Raw genomic sequence first — 18,079 nt, 5'->3', positions numbered from 1 at the left:
TTAAAAAAATACTGGTAGCCAGATTTTGTTCATCTTCATGGTTTCTTCCTTTGTGTTGAAATTGTCCACATGCTTGTTGATTTCAATGGCTTCTATGTGTAGTCTGATATGATAGTTTTTAGAGTAGTCCAGCATTTCTGTGTTCTCCAATAATATGCTGTGTCCAGGTTGGTTCATCCGGTGCTCTGCTGTGGGTAACTTCTCTGGCTGAATTAGTCTGCAGTGCCTCTCATGTGCCTTAATTTGTGTTTGGGCAATGCTGCATTTGGTGGTCCTTATGTAGACCTCTCTACAGCTACATGGTATATGGTAGACTCCTGCAGAGGTGAAAGGGTCCTTCTTGTCCTTTGCTGAATGTAGCATTTGTTGAATTTAAAATGTGACATAAACACTGAGAACTGGAAAGCCCTGGCCCTCGAGCATTCTAGGTCAGCTATTACCAACAGTGCTGTTGTTTTTGAAGTGACATGAATAGAGGGTAAAAGGGACAAATATGACAAGAGGAAGTTGCATCAAGCAAACACTTGTCAGGACCCCCTAACATCTGGAAATTTTTGTCCTCACTATGAAAGACCCACGGATCCAGAATAGGTCTCTACAATCATTTCCAGACCCACCAACAAAACTCTACACTTGGAAGACAATCATACTCTGCGAGATGGTTTTTTTTTTCCATGTCAGGAGTGACTTGAGAAACTGCAAGTTGCTTCTGGTGTAAGAGAATTGACCATCTGGAAGGACGTTGCCCAGGGGATGCCCTGACGTTTTGATGTTTTACCATCCTTGTGGGAGGCTTCTCTCATGGGGAGCTAGAGCTGACGGAGGGAGCTCACCTGCGCTCTTCCTGGATTCGAACCTTTGCCCTATTGGTTTTTAGTCTTGCCCGCACAAAGGTTTAACTCATTGTGGTCCTGGGTCTCCTCTGTCACGAGTGATAGCGTATGATCATGATGACTGTAAGTGATGTTTGATAGCAGAATTGACTGTCTCGGAACATAATGGGCTTTCTATCATTAAAGGTAGATGAATAATGGTCTGATGGGTATCTTTCTGAAGTACTTTAATTGTACATTCCTTCATGGTAGTGAGTTGGACTATATGGCTCCTTTGGTCCTTTTCAAATTCTGTTATTTTTCTTGTATGCCTTCAAGTTATTTTTGACTTATGTCAATCATATGGCAAATGTATCATGGGGTATTATTAGCAAGACTGGTTCAGAAGTGTTTTGCCTTTGCCTTCCTCTGAGGCTGAAGGAAAGTAGGTTTCCATGGTTGAGCAGGGATTTGAAGTTGTAGTCCAATGACCATTACATCACACTTGTGATCAACTGATTTCATGACTAGAAAACCTGAAACAGAAAAAAAAAACAGCTGAAACTTGGACAATTATTGGACCATTCATCATCCAGACCAGATGTGCATTGGCAGCCATTAATTTTGGGTGAGTCATAAGGGGACAGTGTCTTTCTTTACTGAAACAAACCTCTGTATGAAAACTTGGAATTGAAAGAAGATGGCAGAAGGCTCTATTCAAATATTGGTTGACAAATGGTGAGCTGCTTCAGGGTGAAATCAAATATACCTCTGTATTTTCTTTTCAGGATACCCACGCACCATTTCAAATGACCTTAAGAAAGTAATCTCAGTAGAATGAACACCTGAGAACTCATTAATAGCAAGAGATGGCTTCAGAAGACAAGGTTTTATTACCTTTACAGAAGCTAATGCTCCTTCAATTTATTCGCCTTTGTGTTATTCCATATACTACACACACACACACACACACACACACACACACACTCTTAAAGAGACAGTAGAGATAGCTTCTTTCACAGCTTACATTTGAATCCAATGGTATTCTATAAAATGGTAAACAGGACAATAGTGAAACAGGAAGTGAAGGTGAACTACAAATCCTTGAGGTGGCAACTTGAACAATGAGATGATCATAGTATGTGAACAACACTTGTGGTGGTGGTGGTGGTGTGCCTTCAAGACGTTTCCATGTTATGGTGACCTATCATGGGGCTTGGTAGGACTGACAGTTTGTGACTCCCTAAGGTCAGCTAGTGGGTTCTATGACTGTGTGAGGAATTGAACCCTGGTCTCCAGAATCATTGCCCAATGCTCAAACCACTACACAACACTTGGTCTTGTCTGAGCATCATTTTAGTACCACTTTTGCTCTGAAGATCACCTGGGAAGGAATCCCACTGGAGCATTGCAGTGCACCCAAATACCTGGGAGTCACTCTGGACCGTGCTCTTACCTACAAGAAGCACTGCCTGAACATCAAGCAAAAAGTGGGTGCCAGAAAAAAATCATACGAAAGCTGACTGGCACAACCTGGGGATCACAACCAGATACAGTGAAGACATCTGCCCTTGCGCTGTGCTACTCTGCTGCTGTGTATGCATGCCCAGTGTGGAACACACTAAAACAGTGGATGTGGCTCTTAATGAGACATGCCGCATTATCATGGGGTGTCTGCACCCTACACCACTGGAGAAATTACACTGCTTAGCCACCTGACATCCGCCGGAAAGTAGCAGCCAATAGTGAAAGGACCAAGGCAGAGACATCTCCAGCTCATCCCCTGTTTGGGTATCAGCCAGCACGTCAACGACTATCAAAACTATCTAGACATAGTTTTCTAAGATCTACAGAGACACTCACTGGAACATCTCAGCAAGTGAGAGTCCAAAAGTGGCAGGCTCAAACCTAGCACCTCAACCAATGGCTGATACCAAATGAGAGACTCCCTCCTGGGCACACAGAAGACTGGGCGACTTGGAAGGCACTGAACAGACTGCGCTCTGGCACCTCGAGATGCAGAGCCAACCTTGAGAAATGGGGCTACAAAGTGGAATCCTCGACATGTGAGTGTGGAGAAGAGCAAACCACTAACCACCTGCTGTAATGCAACCTGAGCCCTGCCACATGCACAATGGAGGACCTTCTTGCAGCAACACCAGAAACACTCCAAGTGGCCAGTTACTGGTCAAAGGACATTAACCAACTACCAAACTCACAAGCTTTGTATTTGTCTGTTTGTTTGCTTTGTTCTGTTAGAAATGTAATATAATGGACTGGTTGCTCTGACACAACAAATAAATTTTAGTACCAGATACTATTATCATACCAACAAGCACCCGGGTTTAGATTGGTGTGGGCAACATGTAGACTGCATGATGCTGTTGGATTCCTACTACCAGCAGTCCTAGCCAGTATTACCATTGACAAGGAATGCTGGATGCTGTACTTCATCTGGAAAACTGCACAGTTCCCACCCCTGAAATAAAGAACAGAATCCACAGGTGCAGACATATCTTTTGTCTATCTTTCCATTATTTTTTGGGTTCCCTTTCATATTACTGAATTATAGAACTATGATGTCATCTCTCATGGTTCCAGTCTCGGGAATCTTGGGATTTGCAATTTAAGAAGGGATATTTCAAATTCTCGGTCATAGTATTCCAGTGTCTTACAAAACTACCAACGTTAGGATTCATAAGAGCCAGCCATGGCTGTTAATGCAGAACCAGTGCTGTAATATTGTAGCATGGAAAAGCCTACTTTCCATTGAATGATTTATCAATTCTGTTTCTTTCCTTTCAGTGGCAGGGCAATATAATTTTGTAAAATGAAACCATTGTGAATTATTGGCATATTTTGGTACTAGATGATGGTTTATCTGTCTTTTAAAGAGTAAAGTATGACCCCCCCCCGGCATGTAGCCCCCCCCCCCAAATTCTGATGGTGGTCCGCCAGAAGGCCTTACTGGTGCATTATTTAAACTGCTATGTTTATTCATCTTGCTGTGACCAGGAACTGCCTGAGGGAGGGCTCCAGCCTCTCCCTCAATCACCCTTGATTAATTCACCAGCATGGACAATACTGTTGATCCCCAACCCTGGCCCTCGGAGCAAGACCAGCGAGGGGAGGGGGTCAACAGACACTCGGAAAGAAAAGATTGATTAAATCATCAAGACGTCGTTGATCCCCCTGAGGTCTGATGTCGAAAAAGCCATTCATATTTCCCTTCAAAGCTCATTAAGGACAGGAAAGCTTTTGTTTGTCAAGATCACACCTTGCCTGCCTGGAACAAAGCCAGCGGGCAGGGAACTTCTAATCCCATCATTTTCCCCCTCCATTGTTCACGGCCGCACCGCCTCCTCTCTCCTGATTTGTCCATCTTGCGAGGCGAGTGGAGGGCGCTCATTGGCCCCCTAGAGGCGAAGAAACGCGCTGATTGGTCCAGAGCAGGGGCGGGCCGCCCAGCCTACTCCCAGCTGCTCCAGCATCAGCCAATCAGCGTGAAGCCGGCTGGCAAGGGGCGGGCGGGAATTTTGAAATGTTTTCCTTTGTTCTTCTACTATAAATATGCCTGTATTCTTTGTACTGGTATGCTTGCAGTGGAATGATTCCTGCAATGCATCTGATCTCAGCTGAATCACAAATAAACCTCGGTTGCTGGAAACTTCTTCCACCTTGATGGGGCATTATTATTTTAATATTTTTACCACAATTTGGCTTCGCTGGCCTCACCAAGGTATCCAGAGCCCTTTTGGCGCGGTCCTCAGGTTCTCTTCTCTTGAGGAGACCCTACTAAAAGTAGCTCGATATCAATATCATGATCTGATCACTATACTCAATATATCCCATATGCATGGGGGTATTGGGGTAACAATACAAAAGGTTTGCTAGGGTAGACCCTCTTTCACTTAGACTCAGCCCCCCCAAACCAAACTCTGCCCCCCCCGAACCAAACTCAGCCCCCCCGAAACAAAATCCTGCCTACGGGCCTACCCCCCCCCCCCCCCCCCATCTATAGGATCAATATCTGTAGTTTCATTTATCAGTCTCTAACAAAATATGCCCTAGCATTTCCTAGGTTCTCCAAGTAATGAATCTATGGTTTGCTTTTGATGGACATTGACCATGAAGCCATGCTGGAGGACCTTTCTAGCAATGCTTAGTAAGGTGTCTTCTCATGGGATTTCCTGGGTCCTCCAGAGCAACTACATGGTATGTTCTTGCAAGAAGTCACTTGCTCATTAGGATGGTTTTGTTGCACTATACCTCCCCCCCCCCCCAAAATAAAATAACTAGTGCTTAGCTCCATGTGCACAAGCCTACATCTCCTCACTACCTGGAAATTTTCGAGTCCCCAAAGGGCTCTAGAGGGGAAGTAAGGAGAAGGATGTGATTCAGGCCACAGAGAAGTAGTAGTCTTGGGATAGTCAGCGGAAATGAATGAGCATGCACTCTCACCTTTTTCACTCCCTAGTAGATTAGAACAGTAGCAATGTTATGGGCTGTGAAACCTACCTTGTCTCTTTCTTTCCCTCTGATAAGAATGATCAACTACAGACCATCTCAGATGTGGGAGGTTTTTGTGGAAAGCACAAGAACTAGAGAAAAGTCATCTGTGCCACATTACACACATGTAGGTTGAACTAGCAGCATTTGTGTTGTATTATGCCCGTTTCATGGATACATACAATGGATAAAGACATCCAGAGACAGGTCTTTATCCATTGTATGGTGCATACACCATATGGTGCATACACCATGCATTCACATGAAGTCGTTGCTTTTAATGTACAATAGACTAAAACTAACCTTTCCAAATCAGTCTAAATATCAGTGGTTCTCAAGCTTCCAAATGCCATGACCCCTTAATACAGTTATGTTATGGTGACCTCAACCATAAAGTTATATTCATTGCTCTTCATAATTGTAATTTTGCTACTGTTATAAATTGTAATGTAAATATCTGATATGAAGGATGTATTTTCATTCACTGGACCAAAATTTGGCACAAATATCTTATATGCCCAAATTTGAATACTGGTGGGGTTGTGGGGGGATTGATATTGTCCTTTGGGCACTGTAGTTGCTGCCATTTATAATTCACGAATGATGGAATTGAACCAAACTTGGCACACAGAACTCCCATGACCAACAGAAAATACTGGAAGGGTTTGGTGGGCACTGACCTTGAGTTTCGGAGTTGTAGTTCACAAATGCCCAGAGAGCACTGTGGACTCAAACAATGATATTTTTGGACCAAACTTGGCACAAATACTCAATATGCCCAAATGTGAACACTGGTGGAGTTGGAGAAAATAGACCTTGATATTTTGGAGTTGTAGTTGCTGGGATTTATAGTTCACCTGCAATCCAAGAGCATTCTGAACCCCACCAATGGTAGCATTGTGCCAAACTTCCCACACAGAACCCCCATGATCAGCAGAAAATACTGTGTTTTCTGTTGGTCTTTAGCGACCCCTCTGACACCCCCTCATGACCCCCCCAGGGGTCCCTATAGCAGGTTGAGTAATGCTGCTATAGACTATTGGTTTTTTTAAAAGAAAGAAAACAGATTTATTTTCATCCGAAGCTTTCTCTAATGTGATATAATATACACATTTCCCCCTTGAACGTTTCATTAATGTATGCATTTTATACATAATTTTTGAAATTGGAATTATCTTCTGAAATTTGTAGAAGCTCACTATTCAAGGGATAAATGTGCTGCAATTGGCATATTAGTCTGGGAAGTACAAATTAGGCTTCTCGCATTAAAGAAACTTTCTTCATATCCCAAACTCTCAACAAAATAATCCTGTTAGAAAAGGCTTGTGTTTTTTTTTCTTCTGCAGGTTAATCTCCCACCGATCAATAAGACTAGAAAGGAGGTAAAGGGATTTTCCATTGTTTGCTATCTGTTTGCACCGTTAAGCCTCTTATTCATCCTATTTAAGTGATTATACAATTGGAGTATCAAATGCAATGACACAGATACAGTGATTGATGGATGTCAACCAGTTTAATTCTTTTGTTCATTCTTTGCATTTTTAGCAGGGAAGCCTCATGATTACTGCCACTATCATTTCAAAAAATCCCATGGTAGGGTGATTTTATCAAATACTGGATGGTGGTATATTGAAGTATGTGATTACAGTGTGACTGCATTACAGTAAAAAAAATCCTTATGGTGTTGGTGTAAAATGAGGATTAAAGATTCAGCTGCATGTTGATCTGTTTTAGTGAGCCTCATCATCTTGAGAATTGCTGACATTTCCTTGTGGCCTGTATTGTTTGCTGAGCTCTATCATTATACATTCTGTAACCATAATATTATGGCCCAAGGGCCAACAACCAGCAGTTATGGTTCCATACAATGCCAGTCCTTGAGAACATCCTCTTAAATATTCAAGATACATTCTGAGAGTTGATCATATTGATCTCAGATCTGGATTAACTTATATAGCTTAATTTGTTGTAGTAGAGCCTGGGATTAACGTTACAAACAGTAGTGTGGGTGCCAGAAGGGGAAAAGGGGTTACTTGGGAGCAAGAATCTGATGATATGCAACAAAGAAAGATGATCCGGGACATACTTACAGCACCTACAGATGAGGAGTCATTTGAGGGATTCTCTGGGGATGATGGGTCAATGAGTATGAGTGCCAGAAGGGGAAAAAGGGTTACTCGGGAGCAGGAATCTGATGATGAGCAGCAGAGAAAGAGGATCTGGGACATATTTACAGTGCCTACAGATGAGGAGTCATTTGAAGGATTCTCTGGGGATGATGGGTCAATGAGTGAAGGAGAAGAAAGAGACACCATGGATTGGACTAAGATAAGAGAAGTGCAAGCTATTTGTGAGGAGCCAACAACTAGTGATACCTTTATGGGGTTCTCTGGGGGTGAAGACTGGCAATCAGGGATCCAACTGAGTCGTGGGGGGATCTAAGTCTTGACAGGAGATGGAGGACTTCGAGGGGAAGACAAGGTGGCTCACGTGAAGAGCTGGAAGCAGCTGTGGGGGATAATGATAGGGCGGTGGTCAGTTCATCTTCTGATGATGAGTTGTAAATAAAGATGGGTTTAGGGATGAGGGATCCTTGCAAAAGGCAAGGTGTTGGAGTGCATTCGTGTTTTGAGTGCTGTGTGACTTGCTGCTGCCAGTTTCGTGTTCGGTGTTGGCTTAGGATCTGCAGTTTAATCTCTTGATTGTTTGCTTGTTATTGACCCGGATTGGCTTCTCGTGAGTGTGGACTTCTCCCTTCCTGGACCTGGATCAGCTTGGCTAAAGACACTGCTCCTACGGACTCTGGACCTGCACTGTTTTGGATTTCTCCCGCTTCAACTCTGGACTTCGGCTGACGATGCTTCTCTTCCTACGGCTCCTCCTTTGTTAACCAGTTGTGTACTGTGCCTTTTTGTTTGACCTAAGAATGCTTTGTTGATTCGTTTCTTTTATCCAACTAATCCGGATTATATTTCTGTAAACCTTTTTGAACCAGGACTGGTTGTTTCTAGAGTTTTTGACCAGTGGCACTGCATTTAAGTGCCTCTGGCCCTTTTTCCTTTGTTTTAATAAACTCTGTATTGAAGTCACTTTTGAGTCTGGCCCTTTAAGGTGTCTGTGATTCTAACATAATTATTATCCACAGTTTCAGGTATCCATGTGTATTTTGGATTGCATCCTCCATAGATACAGAGGTCATACTATAAATTTGCACCAACAGGATAAAACAAAGTGTTACAAGAATTACATGTGAAAGTCAAATGAAGTGAACCAGGTAGATTTGTCCATTACCAGTTCAGAATCCATCTATCTAATGCACACACAGATTTGCTAACATCCATAAGTCTGCAATCATATGTGTTTTGTTTTTCAAATTTGTATCAGACAAGCTCTTAGCATAAATTTATACTTATATAGTTACATAGTGGTAGCGCCACATCATCTTTCTGCTTACAAATGTATGGCACTTAAATATGTGTCATCAGATGTGCTTTTTTTTGCTGCCCCCCTGTACAATGGGCAATGTGCCACTTTCTCAGTTAGCCAAAAATACATTGAAGGCACTGAAGAGAAGCTGTGTACCTCTGGAGAATTGTATGTGGTTACACTTGTTAAATTTCATTTACGCAATTTTGAACTGAATGCAGAAGCTGTGCTGTGGTAAATAGCCACCCAGCCACAAGTCTATGCTTGGTACAGCTCAAAAGTAGTAGACTCATCGAATCTACTATTCTGCCAACATGCATGTCAACTTCATCAATTGAATGGTTCTACTATATTTGTATGTGGATGTCAAGCCATCTTGTCTGTCTCCTGAGGAATCTGTATTATGACTAGATAGCAACAGCAAGAATAGACCATGGAACAACAGACTGGTTCAAGATTGGGAAAGGATCACAGCAGGGCTGTATAGTCTCATCCTACCTATTCAACTTGTATGCAAAATATATCATGGGATGTGCGAGGAGTGACAAATCCAAGGCTGGAGTTAAAATTGCTGGAAGAAACATTAACAACCTTAGATATGCAGATGATACCACTTTGATGGCTGAAAGTGAGGAGGAACTGAGGAGCCTTCTAACCAAGGTGAAAGAAGAAAGTGCAAATGCTGGGTTGCAGTTAAACATCAAGAAAACCAAGATTCTGGCAAACAAACTGATAACTGGCAAATAGAGGGAGAAAATATGGAGGCATTGACAGGCTTTGTATTTCTAGGCACAAAGATGGCTGCAGATGCAGACTGCAGCCAGGAAATCAGAAGTTGTTTTCTTCTTGGGAGGACAGCCATGTCCACTTGATAAAATAGTGAAGAGTAGAAACATCACACTTTCAACGAAGATCTGCATAGTTAAAACAATGGTATTCCCCGTAGTTACCTATGGATGTGAGATTTGGACCATAAGGAAAACCGAGCGAAGGAAGATAGACACTTTTGAACTGTGGTGTTGGAGGAAAATTCTAAGATTGATTTGGGACACAAGAAGATCCAACCAGTCCATACTCCAGGAAATAAAGCCTGACTGCTCATTGGAGGGAAGGATATTAAAGGCAGTCATGAAGTACTTTGGCCACCTAATGAGAAGACAGGAAAGTTTGGAGAAAATAATGATGCTGGGGAAAAGGGAAGGAAAATTGAAGAGGGGCAAACCAAGGGCAAGATGGATGGATGGTATCTTTAAAGTGACTGGCTTGACCTTGAAGGAGCTGGGGATGGCAATGGCTGACAGGGAGTTCTGGCGTGGGCTGATCCATGAAGTCACAGAGTTGGAAGTGATTGAACGAATAAACAACAACTATATTTGGAGTTACTATTAGGATTCAGGTTTCTCTTTCCTTGAATGGATGGATCCTGACTAATGTAGACGTAATGAGCAAGAAACATATAATCAAACTGTTGATATTTTTCGATGTGTGGAAAAACAAGAAAAGTCACTTTTCTGGACCACAGCATCCCAATCCCCTCCAAGTCAATGTGGTTAGTGAGTATACTATTTGCTGGATTCTGTTGTCATCAAAAGGAACTTTTTCAAGCACTTCCTCCTAGGTATCCAAATCGAGCAGGTTTTCCTGCAAAAGAGTTTGCCTTCTGTAGTTTGCAATTTAATTTCACATGAGACAGAGCATCAAACGTGAGTTTAAAAATGTCTGCTGGAGAACAGTCCATTACCCTGATATACTATCTGTAAATATTCATCTTCTCTTTTATCCATCCTCATTTGTAAAAGGACGTTATTACTTCCCCCCACCAGGCAGTGGAGCTCATCTCCCTCCACCCCCGTCTCCATAATATCCAGCAGATGCCTGTAACTGTAATTAAAGTGATAACAAATGGAACATTGTTCATTACTGATAAGAGATGTGATGAGAAAGGGAGCAAATGCTTTCATTTCACTTTGCAACTTGGTATTTCTTGACATTTACATGCGCTGGGGGAAAAATGTCTTAAAGTGACCCAAAGTTGCACTTTGCTGTGTCTAATCTGGGACTATGGCTGCGCTACCAAACTGTAGACCAAAGAGGAAAGGAAATTAGATTTTTCTATACAGTACTGTTTACTAAGTCCTTTTTTAACCACAAAGATTAGCCTTTTTTTTTTTTTTGCATACATTAGGTTTCATTCTTGGGCTTGTTTAATTTCATTTTGATGATAAATTTCTTGCCCAATGGGTCTTGGAAAACCAGAACCCATCAGATGTGGATGTGCAAAGCATACGAGAAGCTCGGCCTGTCATTGAACATGGAAAAAACCAAGGTGCTATTCCAGCAGACACCAGCCAACCCCTCTCCAATGCCAGCGATACAGCTTAATAGTGTAACATTAGAAAATGTTGATCATTTCCGCTACCTTGGCAGCCACCTCTCCACCAAAGTCAACATCGACACTGAAATACAACACCGCCGGAGCTCTGCGAGCGCAGCATTTTTCTGAATGAAGCAGAGAGTGTTTGAAGCAGAGAGTGCTATATGCCCGGGACATCCGTAGGGATACCAAGGTGCTTGTTTATAGAGCTATTGTCCTCCCAACCCTGCTATATGCCTGTGAGACGTGGACTGTCTACAGACGTCACATGCAACTCCTGAAACGATTCCATCAGCGCTCCCTCTGGAAAATCCTTCAAATCTCTTGGGAAGACAGGAGGACAAATGTCAGTGTGCTGGAAGAAGCAAAGACCACCAGCATTGAAACGATGGTCCTCCACCATCAACTCCACTGGACCGGCCACGTTGTCCAGATGTCCGACCACTGTCTCCCAAAGCAGTTGCTCTACTCCGAACTCAAGAACAGAAAAAGGAATGTTGGTGGACAAGAAAAGAGATTTAAAGATAGACTCAAAGCCAACCTTAAAAACTCTGACATAGACACTGAGAACTAGGAAGCCCTGGCCCTTGACCGCTCCAGCTGGAGGTCAGCTGTGACCAGCAGTGCTGCAGAATTTGAAGAGGCACGAATGGAGGGCAAAAGGGAGAAGAGTGCCAAGAGGAAGGTGCGTCAAGCCAACCCCGACTGAGACCGCCTTCCACCTGGAAACCAATGCCCTCACTGCGGAAGAAGATGCAGAGCAAGAATAGGGCTCCATAGCACATATGGACCCACAAGAATATTGGAAGACAATCCTCCTCGGAAAACGAGGGATCGCCTAAGTAAGTAAGGATGTGCAAAGCCTGAATTCTGATCATAGTCTTAGTTAGAATAGACCCATTAAGTTAATAGCATTTACCTAAATACAGTATGACCTCTGTATCTTCTGAGGATACATTTCAAGACATCATGGATTCCTGAATCTATGGATAATCTATTAACTCAACAGGGAATGGCTGGATGAATGGGTCTATCTTTATTGGGACTACAAATAGCATTCAGTTCATTGAGTTCCCCTCTTCCTGCCTTTCTTTACTTCTATCAGGTTGTGAAAATTAGTGTCCAAATAATATTTTCCCTGCAAGAGGGCTGGTTAATTGACTGTGACAGCCTTCTAAGCCCATCATAATGCAGCTTTAAAACCACTGAAATAATAGCAGTCAATAAACCAGTTGTCTTTATCTGCCTTTGTTTCCTTCCCTTCCCTGCTCCCCCTCCCTCTTTATTTATTTATTGATTCTTTATTTATATAGTTTACCCTCCATATCCACTGATTTTGTATATTAGGTTCTGTATTCATGGATTTCCCCATCCATGCCTTGAAAAGATACACCCCCCCCCACCCCGAAACTGCAAGAAGCAAATCTCGATTTTGTTGTTTTATTTATACCATTGTATATTATGGGACTTGAGCATCTACAAGTTTTGATATCCATGGTGGTCCTGGAACTAAACTCCAATAGATATGAAGCATCCATTCTTTCCCCCTCAATATAGTGAATAATACACCATCGGGACCACAAAATTGCTATTCATTAGAAAGAGCTTTGGTGTCCTTATTGATCAAACTTGACAGGGGGAGTGTGTCCCTATTAGTTCTCTTAGACTTCTCAGCAGATTTAGATATCATAGACCACAGTATCTTTGCAGGAATGGGGCTTGGAGGCCCTGTTCTACAGTGACTCCAGGTATTCCTGGAGGATCACTCTCAGAAAGTGTTGTTGGGTGACATCTGCTCAGCCCCACAGAATTTGTCCTGTGGGGTCCTGCAGGGCTCAGATTGTCCCCATGTTGTTTAACATCTGCATGAAGTTGATGGGGGAGATCATCTGAGGTTTTGGAGTTGGATGCCATTTGTATGCATATGACGTCGAACTCTATCACTCCTTTCCACCTGCTACTATGGAGGCTGTTCAGGTCCTGAACTGGTGCTTGGCAGCTGTGACGGTCTGGATGAGGATGAACAAATTGAAACTGAATCCAGACAAGACAGAGGCCCTACTGGTCAGTCAAAAGGCCAAACACGGTATAGGGTTAAAGCCTGTGTTGGACAGTGTTACACCCCCTCTGAAATCACAGGTCGTCAGCTTGGGAGTTCTCTTGGATTCATCGCTGGGCCTAGAACCCCAGGTTTCAGTGGTGGCCAGGGGAACTTTCATACAATTAAAACTTGTGCACCTTGTCTGCTGGAGCTAGGAGCAGACAAGAGTTCTTTGTCTCACCCTGGTCATTCCACAGATATATAAACCTTTTTTCCTAGTTCCAACAGACCTCACTACTTCTGAGGATGCTTGCCATAGATGCAGGTGAAACGTCAGGAGAGAATGCCTCTAGACCATGGCTATACAGTCCAAAAAAACCTACAACAACCCAGTGATTCCGGCCATGAAAGCCTTCGACAATACATGGAAGAAGCCATTTCTCAGTGCATGGATTCCATGGCATATGATCTGACAGTGGTGGGATGGAGAGAGAAAATCCCCAGAAGATCTTGAAACACAGAAGTCTCAGATGTTGTTCTAGCTATGTGTGAAAAATCAGATTCCAAACAATAAGTTAGTCCATGCCTTAAACCAGACACCTTCAAACTGTGTCCATCCAGATGTTTGGACCTTCAACTCTCAGAATTCCTGACAATTGAACAAGCTCATCAGGGCTTCTGGGAGTCGGAGACCCAAACAGCTGGAGGGCTACAATTTGAGGATGCCTGCCTTAAATGTTTAAATACTGTGTTGTGTGAACATCTTGCTTCTTTAGCTGTAACGTTAGAGGAGCACAAAAGGGAAGAGAAGGTCAAACGACGCTCCATTTAATGAGGCATAAAATAAGACACCATCTTCAGGGCTATAACATGTAAAGCCAGTTTACACAGTAAAAGTTAGATGTGGAGTATTATTTACCGATGCTAATTACGGTCTATTGCCCTTTGTCCTCCAGTGATCTCCTGCCTGTGGGTGTGAATTACGCCATTACTGCTGCCACTTCACCATGATCTTTCAAGTGCCCTATAATAACAGACAGATTTGTGAGGTCTTTTATGGCCGCACTACATGACATTATACTTTCTATTTTGGTCCTATCTAAACAAATACTTTTTTTTTCCACATGATCATTTTTATGCAAGGAAGAGGTTGTAACCTGAGATCTTTGATTCGCTCATTGCTTGTGCTCTTGTTCTTATGGGATACAGAATTATGCCGTCACACCTGGGGGCTATAAAACTCTTAGTGAAAGAGACATAGACATGACATCTTTCCCCCAGGGGATTGCTTCTTGCCTTCCTTTAAAGAACTGGAACTCCCAAGGACCAAAACACTGTAGATAACTTAAAATAGGTTTAATTGTTCACAAAGAGTTATCCCTTTAAGGCAATAAGCTGGAAGTTTCAAAGGAGGTAAAGGAAATATACATTACAGTCTCTGGTTGTCTTGGGTCCAAGAAGATTTTGCAGCTGAGAAGCTTTTCCTGTTCCCTCTTTTCTCAATGGCTGTGAAGGTCGGAACAAACACAACCCTCAGTCCAATGGCCTATGTTGAAGGCACAGAGTCTTCCTTTTGATGCCAAAGGACCGGTTTGAAGGTGCTTGGGTCTCCTCAATGCTGTCCAGGGTGTTCTGGACATGAAGTATGAGTCCCAAGGGTAAAAAACCTTAGAATTGATGATGAGAGGTAAGTTAATTAAGGGCTTTAGAGCCAAGTCTCTTTCTCATGTCTATCTGATAGAAAATTTGATGGTAGAATGGAAAAGGAAAAGCTCTGCCCCCCCTCCAGGAAGAGGTGGAGCCAAGCAATTGAGCTGAGGAAGCAATATAACTGGTCCAAACAATATTGATTGACAGCTATAAATAACCAATAAATCCAACTATACTTTTATAAAGTAAGCAAGTTTGGGCATGCTATACAGTTTAATCCTTTGCACCACATAGGTGGTGCCACTCGCGCCGTCACAAGAATCATAGATTCATAGTTTGAAAGGGCCCAAGAGGCAATCCAGTTCAACCCATTGTCAATGCAGGAAAACCAACATGGAGCATCATCAGCAGATAGCTGTCTAGTCTTTTAATTTAATCTCATTTTAGCTGCATGGAAAGAAATTATTTTAACCTGGATCACTGTCTCTTGTGTCCCATGGGGTTTGGGGCAGTACAATAGGATCCCATGGAAAGAAGTGGCTTTAAACTGGTGTCAGTTTCTGTTAATATAAGGGGCTTTGGGCAGGGCTAGGGATCTCTTGGTTTTCAGATATTGTTGTTTCTCCTGATTTTTTTTAAAAAAATTGGACTACTGCAATGCGCTCTACGTGGGGCTGCCCTTGAAGATGGCTCGGAAGTTCCAACTGGTCCAACGATCAGCAGCCAGGATGCTAACTGGGGCCCCTTACAGAGAGAGGTCAACCCTCCTGTTCAAGGAGCTCCACTGGCTGCCGTTTATATTCCGAGCCCAATTTAAGGTGCAGGTGCTTACCTACAAAGCCCTAAATGGTTTGGGACCAGCCTACCTGCATGACCGCATCTCCATCTATGGACCCACATGTTCACTTCGGTCATCTGGAGAGGCCCTGCTCGTGATCCCACCTGTGTCACAAGCGTGCTTGGTGGGGACGCGGGACAGGGCCTTTTCTGTGGTGGCCCCCCGACTCTGGAACACCCTCCCCAAAGATCTTAGGCAGGCCCCTCCATTGGCAGTCTTCAGAAAGAATTTGAAGACCTGGCTTTTCCGATGCGCCTTCCCAGATTAGGAAATCTCCATTACCAAGTCCCATAAGCACTTTACTAGAACCAATTATTGCTGCACATCGCACATCACACTTGCCCTAGAAGCCTTATATACACCTCATGTCACATCAGCACTTTTAATTCTTGTACCCATTACTCTGGCCCGGCCGAGTTCTATTGTGTTTTAATGTATTGTTTTTGCCTGTTGTTTATTTTTTGCTTTATTCTGTTTTTAATTTTTGATTTGCTTAGATTGTATTGTTATGTTGTGTGTTGAGGCCTTGGCCTGTGTAAGCCGCATCGAATCCTTTGGGAGATGCTAGCGGGGTACAAATAAAGTTTAATAATAATTAATAATAATAGTAAAAAGTAATACCGATGTTGTGATGAATGTAAAAGATCAGTGTTTTGCTAGCTCTTAAGTTTCCATGTGTGATGAGGAGGCAGAACTCGAAATGGGACTGCTGACGATATAAGAGGGGTGATTCTCAACTCTTAAAGGGACAGTCACCCATGCTTTCCTTTCTCAATGTGATGACTTGGCAAGTGAACTATGTAGGCATTTGGTGATGGTAGCTGGAAGCATTTGTGTCACTAGAGGGTTGAATCCACATTGAGTTTTTAAAGACACTATATGGCTTGCTAAATTCAGTTCCCAGAACAGAACAATATTTTTGGATAATTATTTAAATTGGGAACCGGAACCTGGCATGGATGTATCACCCCTCTGATAAGGAAGGCACTGGAAGATTCATCTGGCTATCATGGCTACTAATCACCCTTGATATGAGAGCAGCTTAGCACAAACGTGTTGAATCCTCTTCCAAGGCATCTGTACTAATGTCCCTCCATCACCACACCTTGTAGTAATGAATTTAATCAACGAATTAAAATCGGTCTGGAGTGGTACTTCCAAATAGCATCGCAAATTGAACCTCAAATGATACAATTTGAAATAATGAATTCTGCAACCGCAGGAAGATTTTACGTATTACAGGTCTTGCTGGAGCCCCCTGAGGACTGGTTTGAACAAAGCCTTTTCTTTCACTTTTTACTGTTGAATGACAAGAAATCTAATGGTAATATTTGAAGTCATTTTTTTGCTTTGAAATGCATTTTACCCTGTCTCTGAATCTCCCCCCACACTTAGCTCTAATAGGGGGGAAAGGACTGAAAAGATGGGAAAAGTATCATGAAATGATGACAATTATAGAAAAGGGAAAAGCTAGCACAGGTCCGCTCACCTTGATTACATCCAAGTTGACATGCTACGTGCCCCATATAGTCACAAAGCTTTCTTTCCAGTCATATAATTCATGAGTACCATAAGATCTTCATCAGCCCCAGTTTTCATTAGCTTCCAGCCTGGGGCAATCTTCTGGCTGAAAATGTTAGAACTCAATGTCATTTTGGATGGCATTTTCCCATATGAGCCAGCTCTATCTGAACTACGACATTGCACTCTTGTTAGTTTAATGCTCCACTGCACTGCTGTAGTGCTCTTTTTCATTACAGCTTCACCACCATCTGCATTACTCAATAGGATTTTTGCCAATGTTTTGGGTGATTAGGATATGCGATTTGAATGCGATTTTCCTGCATCTTGGCAGGGGATTGGACTGGATGGCCCATGAGGTCTCTTCCAACTCAGGGCCCTTCCACACAGCCCTACATCCCATAATATCAAGGCAGGAAATCCCACATTATCTGAATGTGGACTTAGATAACCCAGTTCAAAGCAGATATTGTGGGATTTTCTGCCTTGATATTCTGGGATATAGGGCTGTGTGGAAGGGCCCTCAATGATTCTGTGTTTCTGTGATAGAGCCTTCTTCTTGGCAGTTTCCATTCAAGACTTTGAAACCACCTGTCACACAAAGGTATGAAGCTTCATGGTAAAGCACATCATGGATCATACTCAATGGTTTTGTTGTTAAATGCTATTGAGATAACTTTGACTTATGATCAGAGGCGGCCCTAGTTAATTTTCAACGGTAAGCAAACAGTACCCCCCCCCCCCAACCAATCACTGATATATATTTTCTGTTCGTCATGGGAGTTCTGTGTGCCATATTTGGTTCAATTCCATCATTGGTGGAGTTCAGAATGCTCTTTGATTGTAGGTGAACTATACATCCCAGTAGCTACAACTCGCATATGTCAAGGTCTATTTTCCCCAAGAGC

General features: G+C 42.8%; 1 long non-coding RNA gene across 1 annotated transcript in view; it reads right to left on the bottom strand.

Annotated features, from left to right (window-relative positions):
* LOC137097057 (uncharacterized) overlaps positions 1–17,278 on the bottom strand; it is a 54,120-nt gene extending 36,842 nt beyond the window's left edge. The window contains exons 1-2 of the long non-coding RNA XR_010909945.1: positions 17,140–17,278; positions 14,082–14,186 (exon numbers count right to left, since the gene is read on the bottom strand). This is a non-coding gene — a long non-coding RNA (uncharacterized lncRNA). The remainder of the gene's footprint in view (positions 1–14,081; positions 14,187–17,139) is intronic.
* Between the last annotated feature and the right edge of the window lie 801 nt (positions 17,279–18,079).

Source organism: Anolis sagrei, chromosome 5 (genome assembly GCF_037176765.1).
Source record: "Anolis sagrei isolate rAnoSag1 chromosome 5, rAnoSag1.mat, whole genome shotgun sequence".
Lineage (NCBI taxonomy): Eukaryota > Metazoa > Chordata > Lepidosauria > Squamata > Dactyloidae > Anolis > Anolis sagrei.
Note: the sequence above shows the minus strand (reverse complement) of the source record. Positions and strands in the feature narration are given on the sequence as shown.